General features: G+C 41.9%; 1 protein-coding gene across 2 annotated transcripts in view; it reads right to left on the bottom strand.

Moving 5' to 3' along the window:
- The window catches only part of TRIM2 (tripartite motif containing 2), a 219081-nt gene that overhangs the window by 171832 nt on the left and 19672 nt on the right, over window positions 1-27577 (bottom strand). The window lies entirely within an intron of this gene.

The following is a 27577-nucleotide window of genomic DNA, read 5'->3' as shown; positions in this document are numbered from 1 at the left end:
TTCTGTATCCTCTAGAGAGAAAAGTAAAGATTCCCCTAAAAATGTCCACGTACCTAAAGAACTTTCATGGAAAACCCAAATCTTAAAGTTATCTGTTGTGTTATTGGAGCTTTTGCAGTACTGATAGGAAGTCTACCTGAGAAAACTGAAGCCAGTAGTACTGCAAAAAGCTCCGTCCTATACGCTCCTGGCGGGGACACATACCGAAAGCAATAGTGTTCCTTCAGTTTTTTTCTGCTTAAATTTTTACTGCCTATTAAAGTTATTCATGTGTGGATGAGGACAGAGGCAGAGAGATGTTGTTAGGCATTCACATGTAGAGTTCCATTAACGCATGCAAAATCATGACATGACGCTTTTGCACCACATGCATAGGGCAGTTCATTCATTTCAATGTACTGTTCTACACATGACAAATGCAGCAAAGTAGCTCATGTTCCTTTTTTTTTTTTTTTTTTTTAGCGCCAAACTTCATGCATTTCAGCTCACGTTTTTTCCTTTGCGCATTTTTGCCGTGTTTACGCAGGTCACAAATAGGGCAACCCATTTACTTGAGTGGGGTACCCTATGTGCGACAAACATTCCAAATAACTTACTACACCTTTTCAGGCGTGGGGCGTCATGTGTTTTTTCAGCGCAACTTTTGGCACTTTTGTAGTTTGTACCCAAACACGTGTTTTGCTATGATTCTCATGTAATCTGGAATTGTGTGATTTTGCCCACAATTTCAGATAGGTGAAATGTGAATTTGGCTTTAGAGTGGGAGATTGCTTTCACAGGATTGCATCTTAGGAAATTCATACTGAACTTCCCACCAGAGGTGTAACTAGAACCTTCAGGGCCCAATTGCAAGAAACCATGATGGCCCCCCCTGACTCTCCAACATCCGAGCCCTTTGCTTCCAGTTCTAGGAGGGTGTCCATGGACAACCTCCCAGAACCTTGCCTCCTGCATGCCCCCAGGGGTGCCCCCTCTTTCAGACACAGCTGATCACAGATCACAGTAAAGGGCCAAACACAGCGACCTTTTACCATGTGATCACATGTAAACAGACTTGTCGGTTATCGGCAGTCCCACGCTGTGTCTGTGTGAGGAAAGGAGAGTCGTTAACTGTCAAGACTGTCAGTACATTGTTTACATTGATAATCAGGGCACTGATCATTAGATCACTTTAGATTCCAAAAAATAAATGAATGATTTCAGATTTAAGTGAGCAGGTTGTGTATATGTGTTACAGTTCATATTAGGTTACATGCCCACGGGTGCATTTGCCTGTGCAGCATAAACAAGTGTTGTATTTTTAGTTCTGGGAATGGCGTTGTATACAGCCACCCATAGACATGAATAGGTGAAGGCAACTCTACGCAGCTATGCACCGCTGTTAGTACTGTAAATGCACAGATGTAATGTCCCAAACGCAGGTAGTGTGACCTCAGGACATTATGTCTATGAGCGTGTGCTACTTTACATTACACAGAGGGGCTCCTCTTCTGGTGCTCCTGGCTCCTCCTGTTCTCGAGTGCCCCGTTGGAGAGTTGCTCTCCCTCGGGGCACTCATGCAGGCACGGTCCCTTGTCCTGCTGCTGTGCCTATTGACACAGAAAGCAGGACTCAGCCCCGGCCCCCGGCTCCCGTATTATTGATTGACAGCAGCGAGAGTCTATGGCTGCGCTGCTCTCAATCTATCCAATCAGGACCCGAGCTGGAAAGACTGGGTTCAGGTAAGGAAAAGGGGGGTTCTGGGGGGGCTGCTGCAGCACAGGAGGTTCTTCATAGAATGCATTAAGGTGAAAAACCACAAGGGTATACAAAGTATACAAACCCTTTAAGCTAGCCATAGATGGATAGAATATCAAACAAAAATTTCCTAGGAAAAGTTGGCTGGCCATACATTATACAATTTTCCTACTCAATTTCCTTTAGAGTTACCTTTAACTATGTAGTGCAAGGAGCTGTGTGATTGCATACAAATTCAAAGTGTTTAGGTTTGACCTCATATTATATGGTTTTGGTAAATCTGTACAAGACAATTGTATGATGTAGGAAAATTCATATGCAAGTTCTCAGAACATTCAATTGTTCTAAAGATTTTGTTTTCTTTTAACATTTGATTTTGGAATGAATAGACTCTACCAAATGAAAACCACATACACATTTTACATCCTGCTGCTTCGAATTTTCTCGTTGCTGCGGTCGAAAATGAACAACGATTTGACCCACAGATGTAATAAGAATTTTCGTTGGAAATTCTACCCATCTGTGGCCAGCTTTATGGACAGAATTACTTGTTAAGAGCCAAGACTATGCAGCGGTTATTTACATGTTTCATATAATATTCAGCAGAACAGTTGCTACTTCAACTACTGATAATAATCTGTGTTGTAATACAAGCAGGTTGTAATTGATTATAAGACATTGGTTTTGACAGTGAAGAATCATCCTATTTATCATATTATCTATGTCATTTGTCTATTCCACCTATGAGTCTAACCTACTTACATTGAGGAATTATTTATTCCAGAATAACGCCATGGCTTTCTAAAATAAACCTGTGAACTCTGTGTTAGTCTGTTGGTAACAGATATCATTACTGGAGTAGATATATTTGGTTTTTTAAGGATACCAGCTGCTTCAATGTATACTTAACCACTTCAGCCCCGGAAGGATTTACCCCTTAATGACCAGGACATTTTTTGCGATACGGCACTGCGTCGCTTTAACTGACAATTGTGCGGTTGTGCGACGCTGTACTCAAACAAAATGGATGTCCTTTTTTTCCCACAAATAGAGCTTTCTTTTGGTGGTATTTGATCACCTCTGCAGTTTTTATTTTTTGCGCTATGAACAAAAAAAGACCTTCAATTTTGAAAAAAACACAATATTTTTTACTTTTTGCTAGAATAAATATTCCCCCCAAAAAGTAAAAAAAAATAATTTCTTCATCAGTTTAAGCCAATATGTATTCTTCTACATATTTTTGGTAAAAATAAAAACACAATAAGCATATATTGATTAGTTTGCGCAAAAGTTATAGGGGATATATTTATGGCATTTTCATTATTCTTTATTTTTTACTAGTAATGGGGGTTATTAGCGATTTTTAGCAGGACTGCGGACAGATCGGACATTTTTGACACTTTTTTGGGACCAGTGACATTTATACAGCGATCAGTGCTATAGAAATGCAGTGATCACTGTATAAATGACACTGGCAGGGAAGGTGTTAACACTAGGGGGAGATCAAGGGGTTAAATGTGTTCCCTGGGAGATGTTTCTAACTGTGGGGGGACAGATCATTGACAGATCATCGTTCTGGCTCTCTGGAGCAATCGCGGGTGGCCGGTGGCATCGGCTCCGGCGATTAAAGAGACCGCCGTACCGGTACGGTGATTTACGCAGCCAAGCCAACCTGCCGCAGTATAACTGCGGCGGCTGATCGGCAAGCGGTTAAGGTCATTGAAAAGGTTTTCAATCGTGTAGCATGAGTTAATAGCCAATGGAGGTGTTTTCTGCTACTTGAAAACTGGATAAAATTGTGTCATTGAGACTGTTTTAGAGTGATATTAAAACATCTAAGGGCTATCAGGACTATAAAAACATATACTATATACTGTATCTCTGCAATGCATGCATATTTTACTATGTTTTATCCCTTCAAAGACCCTGAAATTACAGAAAAATACCTATATCAATGCACTCAACTCATATTGTGGACTGACAACACACAACATTTTTGTGGACTGAGTTGTTTTTTGCTAAACTACTCAAACCCTCTCAATCTCCTATTTCTGCTAATTATTTTAAAGTCCAATAGAAGACCAAGAGGGCTAATTAGGCTCTTTGAGATAGTACAGGAAGTATGCACAGGACAGCTCTGATTTTTTTGATTTTTTTTGCACTTTTTGCACAGATATAACAAACCACTTTAAGCCCCCACTCTCACTACTGTAGCATGACATTGGGAGTCATGTTTATGCACTAATTTCACGCAATATCATTTTAGCACATGCGGCATCAATTAATTTATAGAGCTGCCCTATGCATGACAAATGTGCCAAAGAAACTCATGCCCCTTTTAAGCTTAGAGCTTCTTGTGTTTCTTAAAGTGTTTGTTAACCCACAGGGTACAATTTACATTATCCTCTTGGTTCATGAATCTAATGTCCCCCTGTGACTGTGCTTTATAAAAAAAATGCAGCTATATACCTTGTTTACAGAGCGCAGGTGACCCGCCGTTTTTCTCCTTCCTTGCATGAGAAGACAGTTTTTATCAGTCCTCTAGGACTATATACCTTGTTTACAGAGCGCAGATCGCAGACCTGCCGTCTTTCTCCTCTCTTATTTGACGGCTGCAGTGGGCAGGGCCGCTGCAGCCGTCAAATAAGAGAGGAGAAAGACGGCAGGTCTGCGATCTGCGCTCTGTAAACAAGGTATATAGTCCTAGAGGACTGATAAAAACTGTCTTCTCTCGGTCATCCAGGTGCATGGGTATCTGATAATATCCACTCTTCAAATCTAGCACACTAAACCACTTAGCTCCCGCTAGGCATTGCTGGGCCTCTTCTATACGGGGAGTTGTGTACTGATCTGGGATAGTCCTCTGATTCAAGGTTCGATAGTCAATACACATCCAGAGGGACCCATTTTTCTTCCTCACGACCACGATAGGCGAGGCATAAGGGCTCCTGGATTATCTAATGACTCCCAATTTCTTCAGTTCAGCCAACTGTTCCCAAAGGTCCTCCAAGTCACACAAGGGGATCTCTCTCGGAAGGGCTTATCTTCACTCAGCTGAATTCGGTGTTGGGCACTCTTGGCGCAACCCACATCAAAGTCAATCTTGGAAAAAATTTCCTCCCACCTGGCTAACTGAGCTTTAATCCTCACTTCCCATTTGAGGGACATATTTGGGCATTGAACAGTGGTCTCTCTTCTATTTTCCTTCTGGACCAGATCATCCCTGTTACCGGGATAGCAGCACTTACTTTTACAATCACCATAAGAGGCTTCAGGCTGACTGGATGGCTAGTTACATTCCTCACACTGACAGGAATTCTCCCCCCATTTCCCAGTGGATCAGCTTCTACCACCACATAGGGACCCAGTTGATCCCATGATAGTTTAACAGTGGCCTTCCTGTAGGTTCTTTCACCAGGCTGCAACACCTTTTCTTGTGTATTCAACTGCCATAGTCTTCCTACTCCTTCCGCAGGGGCCTTCTTTTCCTGCAGCACACACTGAAAAGCTTTAGAATGGATCTTCCCTACTGGAGTGCCTTCCAAGGCCAATGGGGTGAGCGGTCTCCTTACCAAATTGGTGTTGGTACCTATTAGTAGAGAATTGCGGCCTGCTCCAGGAGGTTGGGGACAAACAATGGCTAAGGTGTCAAAAGTTTCCGGTTTTCCTGCCAAGGAGGTATCAAAGTTTTTCTTGATAGGGATATACTCGTCATATGGGCACTTATAAGTACCTATCCCCCAAATCTCCAACTCTTCGAGTTTACACAAAGGGATGTGCTTTAGGTACTTGTTGTAGAAGTCCCGATACAGCAAAGTCACTTGAGCTTCTGTATCCAACAAAGCTTGAGTAGAGATACCTTCCACTTGAATTGAGACTATCAGAGAAGGCCCGACTAAGTTCTTTGGCAGATTTCTGGCTGGGTCCTAATCTGCTTCTTTGAGTGTGGTGGAGTCGGTTTAATATCACGGTCAGAAGGGTGTGCATTGATTTCTCACATCTGTCTTTCCTTCCCTGAGGGTTTTTTTTTTTATTTTTAACAGGCTGGGGGGGGGGGGGATGGTAGTAGACAACTTCTGTTTTTCCTTCTTAGCTTTAGAGAGCAGTTTTCCCTTGGGACTCTCAACTAGCTCCTTCACTGAGATCTCTTGGAGTTTCCCGCTTTTGAAAGAGCAGCTTCTGAAAGGCTTTTAGAACTTCAGTGAGTAGTTGGGGACTGATTCCAGCCTTTGGGCATTCAGTGTCCAATTTCACCACAACTATAACATTGCTTCTCTTGCACTCGGGGAAGCTTTGATCCCCCTTGATGAAATCCCTGTTCTTGGGCCTTGGGTTTTCATTACTCGCATTAGAGCTTGATACATCATATTATTCCGTGCTTCTTGAAGCGTATTCCTTATCCCAAGTCTCTGGTGATGTCGGCATTGCAGTACAGGCAGATAGGCACCCAAACAGCTTCAGGGGATACATCATAAACATCCATATGTTCACTCTTCACATTTCGAAAGATCCCAAGTATCATAAGAAAACCTGAAGGATTAGTCTGCTTATAATGAGAAGCTTGTCCCCCTCAGCCAAAATAGTCAAGATCCAGCAGTTCAGCTTCTCTGGGTTTAGACCAAAGGAAATAAACCATCCGTGTTGCCTGTAGCAATCAGGTTTTTTTTACCTTCTATTTTCTAACCTTCCCTAGAGCAAGCTGAAATTTAGCTAAAGCTGGCCATGTACTAAGCACATTTCAGCTCAAGTTCTTAATGAACTTGCCAAAATTTAATCAGTGATTGTCTCTGTCAGCACTAATCTGCCCGATATCCTTCAATAGAAAAATCAAAGAAGCTGGAAGAAAAATTGCCAGTCGAACAGCCCCTATATACAATCAGATGCAGATGTTTGGGTATTCTGACAGCAGGAGATGCTGGCTGTCAGAATACAATAGTCACAGGGGGGGGGATCTGTCCATCCATGCTGTTTTCGCACCCGCAGTCTGAATAAAAGAAATCTATGAGTGTATGACCAGCTTTAGTATACCTAGCCTTATTGTTATGTTTTCTGCATCTAAATATATTGTATAGTTTATAATCTTGCCCCCCACCCCAAAAAAAAGGTTTTGCACCTGTGTTATATGTAATACAAATTCTTCCAGTTTTTTCCCTCAGCCTCTTTAATTTAAATCCACCATTCAAGTGAACCTGTTCTTTGCCCACGCAGGACAAAACAACAGGATCACTCTAATGCCATCTCCTGCAGAAAGTTATACTCACCTTCCCATCACTGATACTTCTGGGTATGAGGGAGGTTGGGGGGAGATGGGACATTGATTCACTTTTCTCTTTTATGGCATCTCTGATGCCTAATGATTGGGGAATCTGCATTGAGTAATTACCAAGACACAACTTACCCTGGGCTACTTCTCATTGCTCCCATTGGTGGACAGAGCAACAAGGGAGTGAGAGGGAGGTAAGTAGGAGTTTTACTGGAGGCCAGAATTAAAGTGAACGTGTTATTTTGACATGTATGGCCAAAGTGCAGGTTCATTTTTAGCTTCTTTACCTTTATAAGATAATAAGAAAGGGGCTGAAGAAAATAGCAGAAAAAATCTGTTCTAATAAAACATGTCTTTTAACAAACCTTCCAGTGACATACTTGGGACACCATCAGACTCGCATACAGGAATGCCAGGTGGTGTTCCATATATGCCAGTGTAGCATGGCCCCCTAGGGGACTGCTTGGATTTACCTGCTCATCTGCATCGCCATGACCCTGTGAACCTTTCAACCCACCTGACACTCTGGGTTCAGACATCATTGCAATACCTTTAAATAATAAGACAACACTCAATGTGTTTATATTCTATTAACATTTACTGGAATACTTCAGTTAAGGTGTGGTTGTACAAAGAGGTAATGGTTCAACTGAGTTTGGGATAGCAGCTCAAACTCAGTCGAATGACCACTTAAGAAATGTCAACTGAGACAGAAAGCAACAACAGAATATTATATACACCTATGTACAGTAGAATACCACTTGGGCATAACCTGAAAGGATAAACAAGTTAACCACTTCAATACAGGGCATTTTCACCCCCTTCCTGCCCAGGCCAATTTTCAACTTTCAGCGCTGTAACATTTTGAATGACAATTAAGCGGTCATGCAACACTGTACCCACTGTACAAAATGTATGTCCCTTTTTTTCCCCACAAATAGAGCTTTCTTTTGGTGGTATTTGATCACATCTACGGTTTTTATTTTTTGCGCTATAAACAAAAAAAGGGCAACAAGTTTGAAATATTTTTTACTTTTGCTATAATAAATATCCCAAATTTTTATTTTTATTTTACACATTTTTTTCTCAGTTTAGGCCGATATGTATTCTTCTACATATTTTTGGTAAAAAAAAGTCGCAATAAGCGTATATTGATTGGTTTGCGCAAAAGTTATAGCGCCTACAAAATAGGGGATAGATTAATGACCTTTTTATTATCGTTATATTTTTTACTCGTAATGGTGGCGATTTTTATCATGACTATGATTCTGCGGCGGACATATCGGACACTTTTGACACTATATTGGGACCATTGACATTTATACAGCGATCAGTGCTATAAATATGCACTACTTACTGTATAAATGTCACTGGCAGGGAGGGAGTTAACACACACAAATCCACATTCCTGTTTAGTCACGAGCAATACTGACAGTACTTCTAGAAAGAGAAACCCAGGCCTGCCTGTTTAACCTCTGATCCTAAAGAGAGATGCAGCTAAACATGGATGGTGTAAGGGCCCATTAAGTAGCAATGACAGAATGTCCCCGTTGCAGATCTGATGGTCTTCACCGGCAGTCGGAGCTCATTAATTGTATCCAATAGGGTGTAGTAACAGAGTGGTAGTATATCTTGTGATGACTGTAGCTAAAGAGAATTATGTACAGTGTTCAAATGAATTTGCAGTGAAGTGTTCCCAAGGTAAAGCTGTCTGTGCACAATGTCCCAATGAAACAAAGGAAAGGTTTGTAAAGATGGGCAATGGCCCTTTCACCAACGACCAGGCCGATTCAACGCCTTCCAGCTAGCGACTTCCGAATGGACAATCTGGCTGCAGATCCACTTGTGATGATCCCCCTCACGGAGCACGAAGCGTGAGTAGCTGCACTGTGGAGATGGTGCTGAACAAATGTCTGATAAACAGCAGGCATCGCTGGACCCCTTCTCGGTCAGGTAGGAATGCTGTGGACCGTGTGGTAGGCCTTGACCTCACTCTCCCTGCATGGAGAGGTCCTTCACACACCAGGCCCAGGAGGAAGATAGCGCAAGGCGGGTCTCTGGTTTCTTTTATAGTTCCTCCCAGCAATCTCCCTGGTGGTAGCAAAGATTCCTGGGATATGTAGACTGGATGCATAGTCATGCAGGGGAACAGCCGTCTATTGGAACTACCAATCCCACAATCCTTTTGGTTGGTCTCACAAACATGATGTCAGTTTGATAACGCTGGGCACTAGAGGGATAATATAGTACACAGATAGGGCAGGGAATAGTTGTTCGTTGCAATTATAGTCAATATTGCTACACCAGGCATACAATTTGCTTCCTAGCATGTACCCATTTCCTAACCTCTAGGAGGCCCACTAACAATGCCTGAGATAGACTAATCTGTAGTAGACATGTGCATTCGTTTTCGTCCGAATGCATTTTCGTCCAAATTTTAGGTATTTTCGTTATCGTTTTAACAAACGATAACGAAAGTGCAGAATCCGAAAAACGAAAGATCCGACATAAACAAATGCTTTATTTTCGTTTTCTTTGCTAAAACAGTTCGATATAGATAGGAGATTCGACATGATGCTGACAATAACAATCTGTGTTCATCAAACCTGTGGTCGAATATGCCTAAACTTAAGTCTATTAGTCCAAGATTATTCTACATAGAGAGACGTAGAGAGAAAAGATTTGACGTAGAGAGAAAAGATTCAAGGTAGAGAGAAAAGATTCGACGTAGGGGAGAAAAGATTGCTGCTGGAATTGGGTGGGGGAAGTAAAATAAAAATAATGATGATGATGAATGTTATTGGCTGATTGTAACCAAAGAGGAGGAGCAGTAAAATAGCTATAACTAAGTAAACACATACTTTGGCTTATGGTGTCTGTTGAAAGTTCTAAGAAGATTTGACGGAGCAGGTAAACTATATGGCGTCGTACAGTTTAGCTGCTCCGTCGAATCTTCTTTGAACATTCGACAGACACCATAAGCCTTCAATGACAGATTCAACCTTAATTAGTTACATAGTTACATAGTTACATAGTAGGTGAGGTTGAAAAAAGACACAAGTCCATCAAGTCCAACCTATGTGTGTGATTATGTGTCAGTATTACATTGTATATCCCTGTATGTTGCAGTCATTCAGGTGATTATCTAATAGTTTCTTGAAGCTATCAATGCTCCCCGCTGAGACCACCGCCTGTGGAAGGGAATTCCACATCCTTGTCTCTCTTACAGTAAAGAGCCCTCTACGTAGTTTAAGGTTAAACCTCTTTTCTTCTAATTGTAATGAGTGGCCACGAGTCTTATTAAACTCTCTTCTGCGAAAAAGTTTTATCCCTATTGTGGGGTCACCAGTACAGTATTTGTAAATTGAAATCATATCCCCTCTCAAGCGTCTCTTCTCCAGAGAGAATAAGTTCAGTGCTCGCAACCTTTCCCCATAACTAAGATCCTCCAGACCCTTTATTAGCTTTGTTGCCCTTCTTTGTACTCGCTCCATTTCCAGTACATCCTTCCTGAGGACTGGTGCCCAGAACTGGACAGCATACTCCAGGTGCGGCCGGACCAGAGCCTTGTAGAGTGGGAGAATTATCGTTTTATCTCTGGAGTTGATCCCCCTTTTAATGCATGCCAATATTCTGTTTGCTTTGTTAGCAGCAGCTTGGCATTGCATGCCATTGCTGAGCCTATCATCTACTAGGACCCCCAGGTCCTTTTCCATCCTAGATTCCCCCAGAGGTTTTCCCCCCAGTGTATAGATTGCATTCATATTTTTGCCACCCAAATGCATTATTTTACATTTTACTACATTGAACCTCATTTGCCGTGTATTCGCCCACCCCATTAATTTGTTCAGGTCTTTTTGCAAGGTTTCCACATCCTGCTGAGAAGTTATTGCCCTGCTTAGCTTATTATCGTCTGCAAATACAGAGATTGAACTGTTTATCCCATCCTCCAGGTCGTTTATGAACAAACTAAATAGGATTGGTCCCAGCACAGAACCCTGGGGAACCCCACTACCCACCCCTGACCATTCTGAGTACTCCCCATTTATCACCACCCTCTGAACTCACCCTTGTAGCCAGTTTTCAATCCATGTACTCACCCTATGGTCCATGCCAACGGACCTTATTTTGTACAGTAAACGTTTATGGGGAACTGTGTCAAATGCTTTTGCAAAATCCAGATACACCATGTCTACGGGCCTTCCTTTATCTAGATGGCAACTCACCTCCTCATAGAAGGTTAATAGATTGGTTTGGCAAGAACGATTCTTCATGAATCCATGCTGATTACTGCTAATGATACCGTTCTTACTACTAAAATCTTGTATATAGTCCCTTTATCATCTCCTCCAAGAGTTTACATACTATTGATGTTAGGTTAACTGGTCTGTAATTCCCAGGGATGTATTTTGGGCCCTTTTTAAATATTGGTGCTACATTGGCTTTTCTCCCATCAGCTGGTACCATTCCAGTCAGTAGACTTTTTGTAAAAATTAGGAACAACGGTCTGGCAATCACTTGACTGAGTTCCCTAAGTACCCTCGGATGCAAGCTATCTGATCCCGGTGATTTATTAATGTTAAGTTTCTCAAGTCTAATTTTAATTCTGTCCTCTGTTAACCATGGAGGTGCTTCCTGTGTTGTGTCATGAGGATAAACACTGCAGTTTTGGTTACTGAAGCCCCCCAATTCACTCGTGAAGACTGAGGAGAAGAATAAATTCAATACCTTTGCCATCTCCCCATCCTTTGTAACCAGATGTCCTTCCTCATTCTTTATGGGGCCAATATGGTCTGTCCTCCTTTTTTACTGTTTACATACTTAAAGAATTTCTTGGGATTTTTTTTGCTCTCCTCCGCTATGTGTCTTTCAAGTTGTATCTTAGTTGTCCTAATTGCACCCTTACATTTCTTGTTGCATTCTTTATAAAGTCTGAATGCTGAGGATGATCCCTCAACCTTGTATTTTTTGAAGGCCTTCTCCTTTGCTTTTATATGCATTTTTACATTGGAGTTAAGCCATCGATGCTCGCTCTTTTAAATTTATTATCCAATGGGATACATTGGCTAATGCCCTTATTTAATATACTCTTAAAGCAAACCCATCTCTCCTCCGTGTTCTTTGTTCCTAATATTTTATCCCAATTTATGCCTTTTAGCAAGGTTTGTAGTTTAGGGAAGTTGGCTCTTTTGAAATTCAGTGTCTTTGTATTCCCTTTATGTTTCCTATTTGTGTGATTTATACTAAAACTAATTGACCTGTGATCGCTGTTACCTAAATTGCCCCGTATTTCCACATCCGTGATCAGGTCTGTATTATTGGTAATCAGTATATCCAGTAATGTTTTATTTCTAGTTGGTGCGTCTACCATCTGACCCATAAAATTGTCCTGCAAGACATTAAGGAACTGGCGAGCCTTAAATGAATGCGCGGTTCCCTCCGCCCAGTCTATGTCTGGATAATTAAAATCCCCCATTATGATAATACTTCCCATCCTTGCTGCTAATCCAATTTGTGATAGGAGATCCGTCTCCACTTCCTCCCTCAGGTTAGGGGGCCTATAGCATACTCCCAGTATTATTTTCCCCTTAGCTTCATCTCTTTGGAGCTCTACCCATAAGGATTCCACCTCCTCTCTAGCTCCCTCAGTGATGTCATCTCTCACATTCACTTGTACATTATTCTTGATATAGGCATACCCCTCCCCCTTTTTTTACCCTCTCTATCCTTGCGGTATAGGGTATACCCTTGAATGTTTGCCAGCCAATCATGAGAGATGTTGAACCAGGTCTCTGAAATTCCCACAAAATTCAAATCCTCCTTGTACAACAGTATCTCTAGTTCACCCATCTTGTCCGCCATGCTCCTGGCATTGGTGAACATGCCACATAGTTTAGACCGGTCACATATTGTCCTCGTATTGGGTGTTTCGAGATTGCAACTAGGACTTGCTACTATACTCACCTTGTGTTTTTGTGCTTTGGTTAACCTACCACTAATGCCCCCAATACTACCCTCTGGAATATCTTCCACGCTGGCTATCTCTGTCTCTGGACCCTCCCCCCCATCGCCTAGTTTAAAAACCCCTCTAACTTTTTGGCCATCTTCATTCCCAGCAGATCTGCACCCTCCTCATTTAGGTGCAGTCCGTCCCTTCTATAGTACCGGTTACCGACTGAGAAGTCGGCCCAGTCCTCCAGGAACCCAAACCCCTCCTTACTACACCAGCTCTTCAGCCACTTGTTTACTTCCCTAATCTCCCTCTGCCTTTCTGGTGTGACTCGATGTACCGGTAGTATTCCTGAGAATACTACCTTGGAGGTCCTTTTCCTCAATGTAGCTCCTAAGTCCCTAAAATCGTTCTTTAGGACACTCCATCTGCCTCTGACTTTGTCATTGATGCCAACGTGCACCATGACAGCCGGGTCTTCCCCAGCCCCTCCCAGTAATCTGTCCACAAGATCCGTGATGTGCCGAACCCGAGCGCCCGGTAGACAACATACTGTTCTGCGCTTCAGGTCTTGGTTACAGATTGCCCTCTCTGTCCTTCTAAGAATTAAGTCCCCTACCACCAGAATCTGTCTTTCCTTTCCCTTTGCTGTTTATTTGCAATTAATTTGGATTTTCGAACGACTGCAATTTTTAATGAAAAACGAAATAAATAAAAACGAATTTCGGGAGTAACTAAATAAATTTATTTTTCGGATGATAATGAAATTCCGAAACAAAATATTTCAGTATGCACATGTCTAATCTGTAGCAGAAATCAGCCCATGTAAAACCAACCTTGGGGTCTGTTGAGATTATCTGCACCTTTGATATGCCACCACCACTACCTGGAAACACTGAATACAGCAAGCTGTTGTACTACGGAATGGGGATGCTGCAATGCACAGAAAGGCAAGAGGCTGTAGTCCTATCTAGTGGCAGTTAAAAGCCTTGTTCAATCTGGAGGTGATCACGAGAAAATTATATACAAGTCAAATAAAGTAAATGTAATTCATTTTATGACTAGCTGATTTGTAATGCATTGAGAAATCGGCTTGGGTGAGGACACCGCTGGATTCCTGGATAGGTAAGTGCCCTAATATTAAAAATGAGCAGCTACAGTATTTGTAGCTGCTGACTTTTATTTTTTTCTGAAGGAGCCTGGAGCTGTATTATCACACTTACAACAATACAGTTGAATACGAACAATACTCAACTGTGTTGTTTCTTTTTTTCAAGATCCTTAAAGTGGAACTTCACTCTCTCAATAAGCATTAACTATTTGTAATCCTTATGCTGCTAGCATTAGTAAATAGCTAGGAAAGTATATCATATTTCCTCGTTTTAACAATTTTTTACATTTATTTTGTTATTTCCTGGTTTTAGGCCTAGGCAAATTATGTCATACATCCCAGTAGTCTTAAAGCGGAAGTAAATACATCCATTTACCAGTTTCATTTCTGACACGTGACGGGTATGTAACACTCCTATTGGTTGTGCTCTCAACAAAACTGTCAAACCATCCAATGGCTGGTGTAATAACTGATCACATGTGCAGCATCATGGCAGTTGTAGATTAAACAGAGGCAAAGATGGCAGCTTCCTTGGCTGAAAATGATAGGAGGGTTTACTTACACTAAAACACTAAATGGAAACCCCCCCAAACTTAACTAGAAATGTATTACGAATTTGGGACAGATTGTACCGACAAGCAAAATGGGAATATAATTCACCTTCCATTTCATTAACGGGCACAATTTTTTTTTTTTACCAGGGAACAGGGCACAATTTGGTGATTGGGTTAACCATTTCAGCCCCGGAAGATTTGGCTGCTCAATTACCAGAGCACTTTTTGCGATACGGCACAACGTCGCTTTAACTGACAATCGCGCAGTCGTGCAATGCTGTACCCGAACAAAATTGACGCCCCTTTTTTTCCCACAAATAGAGCTTTCTATTGGTGGTATTTGATCATCTCTGCGGTTTTTATTTTTTGCACTATAAAGAAAAAAAGAGCGACAATTTTGAAAAAAACACAATATTTTGTACTTTTTGCTATAATAAATATCCCCAATTTTTTTTAAAAAAAAGCTAAATTTTTTCTCAGTTTAGGCCAATATGTATTCTTCTACATATTTTTGGTAATAAAAATCACAATAAGCGTATATTAATTGGTTTGCACAAAAGTTATTGCGTCTACAAAATAGGAGATAGATTTATGGCATTTTTATTATTATTTTTTTTTTTACCAGTAATGTCGGTAAAACACATCGGACACTTTTGACACATTTTTGGGACGATTGACAATTATACAGCGATCAGTGCTATAAAAATGCACATATTACTATACAAATGTCACTGGCAGGGAAGGGGTTAACACTAGGGGGCGATCAAGGGGTTAACTGTGTTCCCTGACTGTGTGTTCTAACTGTAGGGGGAGGGGACTGACTATAGGAGATGACAGATCGTCGTTCCTAGCTATTAGAAACTCTCGATCTGCATCTCCTCTCAGAACAGTCGGGAAGATACTGGAGTGTTTAATAAAAGACCACATAGACGAGTTCTTCCTGGAAAAAAAACATTTTAAGCAATGGACAGCATGGATTCATGAAAGACAGAAGTTGTCAGACAAACCTAATTTCTTTTTATGAGGAGGTAAGTAAAACCTTGGACAGAGTGGTGGCTGTGGACATGGTATACTTGGATTTTGCAAAAGCGTTCAACACAGTTCCTCACACGCGGCTCACGTGTAAGGTAAAGTCTACAGGCCTGGAAATATCAGTTTGTAAATGGATAGAAAACTGGCTAAAAGACAGAATTCAGAGAGTAGTGGTTAATCCGTGGTGGAGAAGGATCTGGGGGTTCTGGTAGATCATAAGCTCAATAATAGCATGCAATGCCAAGCTGCGGTTTTCAAAGCGAGCAAAGTCCTGTCTTGTATTAAGAGAGGTATAGACTCCAGAGAGAGAGATATCATTTTGCCCCTGTACAAATCATTAGTAAGACCTCATCTGGAATATGCAGTTCAGTTTTGGGCACCAGTTCTCAAAAAGGATACTGGGGGACTGGAAGTGCAGAGAAGGGCAACCAAACTCATAAGAGGCATGGAGGAGCTCAGCTTTGAGGAAAGATTAGAGGAACTGAATTTATTCTCTCTTGAGAAGAGGAGAATAAGGGGGAATATGATCAACATGTTCAAATATATAAGAGGTCCCTATAGTGAACTTGGTGTTGAGTTATTCTCTTTACGGTCAACCCAGAGGACACGGGGGCACTCTTTACGTCTAGAGGAAAAGAGATTTCATCTCCAAATATGGAAAGGTTTCTTCACAGTAAGAGCTGTGAAAATGTGGAATAGACTCCCGCCAGAGGTGGTTCTGGCCAGCTCAGTAGATTGCTTTAAGAAAGGCCTGGATACTTTCCTAAATGTACATAATATAACTGCGTATAACTAACATTTATAGGTAAAGTTGATCCAGGGAAAATCCGATTGCCTCTTGGGGGATCAGGAAGGTATTTTTTCCCCTGCTGTAGCAAATTGGAGCATGCTCTGCTGTGTTTTTTTTTGCCTTCCTCTGGATCAACTGTGGGTATAAAATTGGGTATATTGGATTGTATGGTATTTTTTATTTTATTTATTTATTGTTTTTAAGGTTGAACTGGATGAACTTGTGTCTTTTTTCAATCTGACTAACTATGTAACTATGTAACAGAACAGGGATGTGTGTGCAGTGTCGTAGCGTGGGTTGTCAGCACCCGGGGCAAGGCAAGTAATTTGCGCCCCCCCCCCCCCAACCTGCGGACTTTTAGCTATCCCTGAGTCCCTTCAAATACAATAGTACTGACCTACCTGATTCCTATACTGACCACTACACTGAGAACTGCACTGTCCACTACACTACATTGTCCACTACACTGACCACTATACTATACTGACCACTACACTGACCACTATACTATATTGACCACTATACTATACTGTCCACTATATTACACTTACCACTACACTGACCACTACACTGACCACCATACTACACTGTCCACTATACTACACTACACTACACTGTCCACTATACTACACTGTCCACTATACTACACTACACTGACCACTATACTACACTACACTTGACCACCATACTACACTGACCACTATACTATACTGACCACCATACTACACTGTCCACTATACTACACTGTCCACTATACTACACTGTCCACTATACTACATTACACTGACCACTATACTACACTACACTTGACCACCATACTACACTGACCACTATACTACACTATACTGACCACCATACTACACTGTCCACTATACTACACTACACTGTCCACTATACTACACTTGACCACCATACTACACTGTCCACTATACTACATTACACTGTCCACTATACTACACTACACTTGACCACCATACTACACTGACCACTATACTACACTATACTGACCACCATACTACACTGTCCACTATACTACACTATACTGACCACCATACTACACTGTCCGCTACACTACACTGTCCGCTACACTACACTATACTGACCACCATACTACACTGACCACTATACTACACTGTCCACTATACTACACTGTCCACTATACTACACTACACTGTCCACTATACTATACTGAACACCATACTACACTGACCACCATACTACACTGTCCACCATACTACACTGTCCACTACACTAACCACTACACTACACTATACTGACCACCATACTACACTGTCCACTATACTACACTGACCACCATACTACACTGACCACTATACTACACTGACCACTATACTACACTGACCACCATACTACACTGTCCACTACACTAACCACTACACTGACCACTATACTACACTACACTGACCACTACACTGACCACTACACTAACCACTACACTGACCACTATACTACACTGACCACCATACTACACTGTCCACCATACTACACTGTCCACCATACTACACTGACCACCATACTACACTGACCACCATACTACACTGACCACCATACTACACTGACCACCATACTACACTGACCACTATACTACACTGACCACCATACTACACTGTCCACTATACTACACTGTCCACTACACTAACCACTACACTGACCACTATACTACACTACACTGACCACCATACTACACTGACCACCATACTACACTGTCCACCATACTACACTGTCCACTATACTACACTGACCACTATACTACACTGTCCACTATACTACACTGACCACCATACTACACTGTCCACCATACTACACTGTCCACCATACTACACTGACCACTATACTACACTGACCACTATACTACACTGTCCACTACACTAACCACTACACTGACCACTATACTACACTACACTGACCACTACACCACACTACACTAACCACTACACTAACCACTACACTACACTACACTGACCACCATACTACACTGTCCACTATACTACACTGACCACCATACTAGACTGTCCACCATACCACACTGTCCACCATACTACACTGTCCACCATACTACACTGACCACCATACTACACTGACCACCATACTACACTGTCCACTATACTACACTACACTGACCACTATACTACACTACACTGACCACTATTCTACACTGACCACCATACTACACTGTCCACTACACTGTCCACTATACTACACTATACTGACCACCATACTACACTGTCCACTATACTACACTATACTGACCACTATACTACACTGACCACTACACTAACTACTACACTGACCACTATACTACACTACACTACACTGACCACTACACTACACTGACCACTACACTAACCACAACACTGACCACCATACTACACTGTCCACTATACTACACTGTCCACTATACTACACTGACCACCATACTACACTGACCACCATACTACACTGACCACCATACTACACTGTCCACCATACTACACTGTCCACCATACTACACTACACTGTCCACCATACTACACTGACCACTATACTACACTATACTGACCACCATACTACACTGTCCACTACACTACACTGACCTCCATACTAAACTACACTATACTGACCACTATGCTAACCACTATACTATACTACACTAACCACTATACTATACTACACTAACCACTATACTACACTATACTGTCCACTACACTGCCCCCCATAGTGACCACTACACTGACCTCCATACTATACTACACTACATTGTCCTGCCTACAGTCTCTCTCTCTCGCCCCCCTCCCCCTCCCCCTCCCAGTAACATGACTCTCACTCACCTTCTTATCCTGGCTGCATCGATCCGGATGAGGAGAACACAGCGGCGGCTCACTTTCTTCTCTCCCCTGCACTCTGCTTGCTGCCATGTTCAGTATCCAGCGCCCTGTGATTGGGCGTATGGGGGTCATGTGCGGAGGCGGGACGCCTCACATGACCCCCATACACCCAATCACAGGGAGCCGGACACTTAACATGGCGGCCGGAGCCCGTGGGACACAAAATTAGAAATTAGGAGGAGGCAGCCAGTGACACATACTGGCGCCCCCCTAAATATCGCGCCCGGGGCCACAGCACCCCCTCCACCCCCCACGCTACGCCACTGTGTGTGTGTTTACACACACATCCCTGTTATGCCTCTCATCCCTGCAATCGCTCGTGGCCGATGGTCATCACGACCGCCGGTCACGAGCTTTGGCACCCCCGCAGTGCAGCGGGCACGTGCACCTGCTATCCCGCTTAAAGGAGCCGACGTATAGCTACGACGGCTCGCAGGATTGTGCTGGCCTGCCGAAGTATAATGAAGGCGGCTGATCGGCAAGTGGTTAAGGAGTGGAGAAGAGGTTTTCTCAACTAAGCATGCCATCCTGCCTGCAGGCCTGAGCTAAAGGCAGATGGATTCCAGGAAGTAAATGCAACATGAATCATTTGATCATCTGCCCTTACCCATGATGGACACGGCCTGAAATGCTAGGGGGTGTTTTCAAAGTGATTTATCAGCAAAATAAAGCATGGAGACATGGATGGATGGATGAGTTTGCTTTGAATATTAAAAATAAATTCAATAGCGCTTTTGGTTTGCGGTGCTCAGATGCAGTATCGTTCCACTTTAACTTACATTTTAGCCTTTACATTTACATGTTGGCCAAACTATTCATCAAAAGTGATAGTGAGAGAGACTGGAAACAAGTATAAATCTGTCACAAAAGTGGATTATAATAAATAAGCCTAGCAGTGTTACCACTTGTCCAGTCTCAGACACTTGCAGCATGGTCTGCATGTAAATGTTGAAAAAAAATATAAATAAAGCCATATGAAATAATTCATTTACTGAATAGTACCAGCCACATATAGTTATATGCAAAAAAATGTATGATAGTGGTCCTTCAAGGTATTGTTAGGATATACAGTGGGGACGGAAAGTATTCAGACCCCCTTAAATTTTTCACTCTTTGTTATATTGCAGCCATTTGCTAAAATCATTTAAGCTCATTTTTTTCCTCATTAATGTACACACAGCACCCCATATTGACAGAAAAACAGAATTGTTGACATTTTTGCAGATTTATTAAAAAAGAAAAACTGAAATATCACATGGTCCTAAGCTTTCAGACCCTGTGCTGTGACACTCATATATTTAACTCCAGCTGTGTTTGATTATACTGATTGGACTTGATTAGGAAAGCCACACACCTGTCTATAGAAGACCTTACAGCTCACAGTGCATGTCAGAGCAAATGAGAATCATGAGATCAAAGGAACTGCCTGAAGAGCTCAGAGAAAGAATTGTGGCAAGGCACAGATCTGGCCAAGGTTACAAAATAATTTCTGCTGCACTTAAGGTTCCTAAGAGCACAGTGGCCTCCATAATCCTTAAATGGAAGATGTTTGGGACGACCAGAACCCTTCCTAGAGCTGGCCGTCCAGCCAAACTGAGTTATCGGGGGAGAAGAGCCTTGGTGAGAGAGGTAAAGAAGAACCCAATGATCACTGTGGCTGAGCTCCAGAGATGCAGTCAGGAGATGGGAGAAAGTTGTAGAAAGTCAACCATCACTGCAGCCCTCCATCAGTCGAGGCTTTATGACAGAGTGGCCCGACGGAAGCCTCTCCACAGTGCAAGACACATGAAAGCCCGCATGGAGTTTGCTAAAAAACACCTGAAGGACTCCAAGATGGTGAGAAATAAGATTCTCTGGTCTGATGAGACTAAGATAGAACTTTATGGCCTTAATTCTAAGCAGTATGTGTGGAGAAAACCAGGCACTGTTCATCACCTGTCCAATACGGTCCCAACAGTGAAGCATGGGGGTGGCAGCATCATGCTGTGGGGGTGTTTTTCAGCTGCAGGGACAGAACGACTGGTTGCAATCGAGGGAAAGATGAATGCGGCCAAGTACAGGGATATCCTGGATGAAAACCTTCTCCAGAGTGCTCAGGACCTCAAACTGGGCCGAAGGTTTACCTTCCAACAAGACAATGACCCTAAGCACACAACTAAAATAATGAAGGAGTGGCTTCACAACAACTCCGTGACTGTTCTTGAATGGCCCAGCCAGAGCCCTGACTTAAACCCAATTGAGCATCTCTGGAGAGACCTAAAAATGGCTGTCCACCAACGTTTACCATCCAACCTGACAGAACTGGAGAGGATATGCAAGGTGGAATGGCAGAGGATCCACAAATCCAGGTGTGAAAAACTTGTTGCATCTTTCCCAAAAAGACTCATGGCTGTATTAGATCAAAAGGGTGCTTCTACTAAATACTGAGCAATAGGTCTGAATACTTAGGACCATGTGATATTTCAGTTTTTCTTTTTTAATAAATCTGCAAAATAGTCAACAATTCTGTGTTTTTCTGTCAATATGGGGTGCTGTGTGTACATTAATGAGCAAAAAAAATGAACTAAAATGATTTTAGCAAATGGCTGCAATATAACAAAGAGTGAAAAATTTAAGGGGGTCTGAATACTTTCCGTCCCCACTGTACCTTCTAAATCAAATGCAAACAGCTTTTTAGACAGTGTAGATAAATATATTTGTACCAAAGGCAAGTCACAAAGCTTGCAATGTGTGGAGCTGTAAGTAACTTTTATTGATTTGTTTGTTTGACTTGACTTTCAAGATACTATGGTATTTTATTGCAATTCTTGATTGATTATAACCCTCTGTGCTATCACAACCTTGACAGCTTCAAAGGCTATATCAAATTTCACAGGCATGAAAAAATAATTTCTTCATTTAGAACTCAAAAAACATAAAGGTGATTAAACCCAAAGCAGATAATTCAGTTTTAACTAATGCTGATAGGAAAAAATATTTCACTGGTTCTCCCTGCCGGAGTTCCCATCTTGCCTTCTTAACCTCCCTGGCGGTATGATTATTTCAGATTTTTGCGTCTCAAAGCAGTACAATTATTTTGCATAGAAATTAGGCGTTTTATATTGTAGGCCTGTAGTTCTTAGCAATAACACACTTAGATCTGTCCACCAAGAGTCTAGTAGATATCCCGGGTATGATGAAGTTTGAAACACAAAATCATAAATTATAATATAATAAATAAATATAAATAATTTAAAAAAATAATAATATAATAATAATAAAATCAATTTCCCCACAATTCACTATCACTCAATTCTGCAAGTGTTCTAATTTACTATCGCTGTTTTCTAGCTGGTCTAAATCCACTTTTGACGTAAAGGGACACTTTTTGGTTGCTATGGACAATCTCAAGTTTCCAGGCAGAAAGAACAGTATATATAATATAAAACTGCATGCAGGGCATGGGCCAAAGCATTGGGGATAAAAGGGATGTGAAATAATTTCATACAGTACTGTAATATTATAGTAATGTATGTGTAATGATTTTTACATTTTTTGAATTTGCCGCCAGGCTCCGCCCCCGTGCGTCACGATGCTCGCAGGGAACGGAGCCTGGCATACAGAGGCTTCAGAGGAGGACGGAGGCCGCAGACACCGTGGGGGGACATTGCAGGATCCTGAGGACAAGGTAAGTAACCTGCACCAGGATCCTGAGATGTAATCCTGAGGCTCGGGGTTACCGCTAATGGTGCTGAAATTTAACCCCGAGCCACACTCGGGAATACCGTCAGGGAGGTTAACCACTTCAATACCAGACACTTTCGCCCCTTTCCACCCAGGACAATTTTCAGCTTTCAGCGCTGTCGCACTTTGAATGACAATTGCACGGTCATGCTACACTGTACCCAAACAATATTTTTATCATTTTGTTCCCACAAATAGAGCTTTCTTTTGGTGTTATTTGATCACCTCTGCGGTTTTTATTTTTTGCTAAACAAACTAAAACAGAACAAAATAAAAAAAAAAAAAAAAGTATTTCTTCGATTCGGTTATAAAAATTTTGTTTTCTCCTTCACTGACGGGCACTGATGAGGTGGCACTGATGAGGCGGCACTGATGAGGATGCACTGATATGTAGAATTAATGGGCACTGATAGGCGGCACTGATATGCAGCACTGATGGGCACCAATAGGCAGCACTCATATGCAGCACTGATGGCACTGACAGGCAGGACTGATGGGCACCGACAGGCGGCTGTGATGGGCACTGACAGGCGGCTGTGATGGGCACTGACAGGCGGCTGTGATGGGCACTGACAGGCGGCTGTGATGGGCACTGACAGGCGGCACTGATTGGCAGATAGGCGGTACTGATTGGCACTGACAGGTGGCACTGACAGGTGGCACTGATGAGCAGCACTGATGTTGAGGTACTGACAGGTTTTACTGCTGGGCACAGAGATGGGCACTGACTGGCACTATGGTGGGCCCCGATTAGCACTGATATGAGCACTGATTGGCACTTTGATGGGCACTGTGAGCTGTGTTTTAATTGGGGCACTGACTGACAGCTGAGGGGGCACATCTGAGGTGTTGTGGCACATCTGAGGGGGCTCTGCTGATAATCAATGTGCTGATTATCAGCACAGACCCCCCTCTGACAGGGAGAGCCGCTGATTGGCTCCGATCGGCTTTCCTTGTCAGCGCGAACCGAGAAATGCCGTTTACCGGCACTTCCTGGTTCTCGCGATGATCAGCTGTGATTGGTCACAGCTGATCACGTGGTAGGAAGCCTCTGACAGAGACTTCTTATCACGATCGGAGATGCGGGGTGTCAGACTGACACACCGCACTCGCGATCACCACGCTGAAGTGGTTAAACAATTTAGAAATTTACTGGAGAGGGTTTGGAGAAGCCAAGAATTTCCATTGTTTGTAATACAGCAGTGACGGAGAAGACTGTTCATAATGGACAGGGCAGGTGAGAGGGTTCACCAAACTTAGATGCAGAGATTGCATAAATGGAGTAGGTTATTGAGCCCACTGGTATCCACTGAATGGCAATATTTTAAGGGAGCACAATCAAAAAATTTGTGTATAATAATTTCCCGTTAAATGTACATAGATCACCCAGAGGGGAATGTTTTTTTCTCAACAAAAGTGTAGTTATTAAGTATCAATGTATACGTGTGACAGTGCTGCAATAATAATATACCAAAATACAACTTTCCAGTGAAAATACCATAAAGAATCTAAAAATAATAATGCAAAAAAGTCTAAAAAAAAACAGTATGAAAACTATAAAATGATGATACTGCAATAAATAATACAAGCATACCCCACTTTTAAGTACACAATGGGGTTTATTTACTAAAGCTAGAAAGTGCAAAATCAGGCTCACTTCTGCATAGAAACCAATGAGCTTCCAGGTTTTATTACCAAAGCTTAATTGAACAATCTGGGGTTAGAAGCTCATTGTTTTCTATGCAGAAGGGAGCCTAATTTTGCACTTTCCAGCTTTAGTAAATAAACCTCATTGTGTACTTAAAAGTGGGGTATGCCTGTATACCAAAATACAAACTTTCCAGTGATATTGCAATATGTGAAAATATAAATAAAAAAATATACAATGAAAAAGTCCAATAATCAATAATGAGAAATCCTCCACAGTGATGGTTCTTCTAACAAAAACTATATCCTGAGTGTTTTCACCACCACATGCAATGGCCGCTCACTTCCTTTATGCGACCCCTAGGGGTCAAACACGCCTTTACACTTAGTGCCAATGTGCCTTTAAAGGAATGATTTATGGTCTTTAATCAAACGACAACATCAATGGCCAACATGGGTCTCATCCACTGTACTCCTTTCACGTTTTTAAGACCAGTATTGCATATAAAAAAGCAACAAGAAAAAGCTCCAGACAAAACTTGCTTGGTAGATTTGAATGGAGAAAGGTAGATTTAGGACCCATGTGAAGTTTTTATTGTCTATGTCTCTATTCCACTCCCACTATTAGGCCCAGTTCACACCGGTGCGAAATGGGATCCGACTTGTGAGAGCACACGTCGCATGACACGTCAAATTCAAGTTTCCCTATGAGAGCTGTCTCAACTGATCTGACACAAGTTGTTCCAACTTTAGAAAAGGTTCCTGCACTACTTTTGACCAACTTCAATGCCATAGAGTGTAAGAAGTCACATTAATTAGGATCAAAGTTGGACTGAAGTTCCAGGGCAAAGTGGTATCGGAAGTTGCGCCACTTTCATGTGGGAGCAGTGTAAACCTGGGCTTAGTCCTTGTGACAGTTTGTTGCACAGAAAGTGAAGTATCCAAAATTGTCTCTAGAAAAGTTGTAGAAGGGATATCTTTCAAAGAGAATGCTTCTTCTGATAAACTACAATGTCATATGACCATGTGGAAAAGACAAGCTATCTGGTTTACTGAAATACATTTGACATCTGTAGCATTCCCACACCTCCTAGTGGGTGGTTAATGCATGCTCACTCAGCCTGTGTAAAGCAAACTAAAGAAAATAAATCCAAATGTCTCTGAATTATTATTATACAGGATTTATAAAGCGACAACAGTTTGCGCAGCACTTTACAATGTATGGATAATAAATAATCACAAATAACCATAGCCGAACAATGAAAACCAATGGCATTGGTCTAATCATCTTCCTGCTTCCAGGATGATTTCTATATTTCGGAGATTGAGATCAAAATCACTAAATTTAAGTACCTAACTGGAAATCGACCGCAGATGACAATGGCAGCAGATGACAATGGCAGCAGATGACATCTAAAACCTGTCCAGAATACCAGATAAAATCATGCACTGAATCATAAATCGACAAATGTGTATTTTTTGCTGAAAGTAGATGACACCTGACATCAGTCTAGAAACTCAAAATAAATATTGGTTTATCTGCAAATCAACCAATGTGTTCTTTTTTGCTGGCAGAAGATGGCATCTAAAATCAGTCCAGAAACCCAAAATAATGCCGCGTACAGAGGATCGGACATTCCGACAACAAAATCCTGGATTTATTTCCGACGGATGTTGGCTCAAACTTGTCTTCCATACACACGGACACACAAATGTTGTCGGAAATTCCGAACGTCAAGAACGCAATGACGTACAGACACGTACGACGAGCCGAGAAAAATGAAGTTCAATAGCCAGTGCGGCTCTTCTGCTTGATTCCGAGCATGCGTGGAATTTTGTGCGTCGAAATTGTGTACACACGCTCGGAACTTCCGACAACAAGTTTTGTTGTGGAAAAATTTGAGAACCAGCTCTCAAACATTTGTTGTCGGAAATTCCGGCAGCAAATGTCCGATGGAGCATACACACGGTCAGATTTTCCGACAACAAGCTCACATCGATCATTTGTTGATGGAAATTCCGACCGTGTGTACGCGGCATTGATCTAGCATTTAGCTGGAATTACCCAAACTGTTCTTTTCACTGTCTGTAGGTGATTTTAGAAGTCCACCCAGAAACCAGAAGATATAACTCAAGTAGTAAGGGATAGCTTGCTGTATCTTCCTGTTATGCTATCATCTAATGGAAACTAGCTAAATTGAAGGAAACTTATGTTGTTATAAAAGAGATTTGCTCTCAAATACTTAGGTGTCCGTTTATGAAGCAGTGAAATCTATTCACTGCTTCATTCTCCGGCATTCACAGTGAAGATTTTTCTCCCCTGTGTGCCAGTTTATGAAGCTTTGTAGATCGCTTCACCTTTGGAGGAGTGAAGAGATCTACAAATGCTTTCAACAGTGGAGAAAGGCTCCTGATACTGGAATCTCGTGAGACTTTACGAGATTACAGCACCAGAAATACAGAGATGTCAGTTTATTAAGCAGTGATAAATTATCACCGCTCAATACACGGACAGACGGCGTGAATTACTGTTAATAAAATAATGAGACCCCCTACATTATATACATATGTATACACACACACACATTATATATACATGTATATACACATACATTATATATATATACATATACACATTATATGTATATATGTATATATATGTATACACATAAATATGACAGGGGGACATGCTTACAGTGTTGGGGGGTCTGAACGAGGCATAAGGAAGTTAAAAATCTTCCTCCTTCCCCCTCAGATCCCCCCAGATTTCCTCTTCACTCCCAGATTCACCACCTCTGAGCTGGTGAACCTGGGAGTGTGAATTCTGACTCAGATCACCAGTGAAGCGGTGAGATCACCGCTTCATAAACTGGCCCTTTCTGTGT

Source organism: Aquarana catesbeiana, linkage group LG01 (genome assembly GCF_042186555.1).
Source record: "Aquarana catesbeiana isolate 2022-GZ linkage group LG01, ASM4218655v1, whole genome shotgun sequence".
In the NCBI taxonomy this organism is placed as follows: Eukaryota; Metazoa; Chordata; class Amphibia; order Anura; family Ranidae; genus Aquarana; species Aquarana catesbeiana.
Note: the sequence above shows the minus strand (reverse complement) of the source record. Positions and strands in the feature narration are given on the sequence as shown.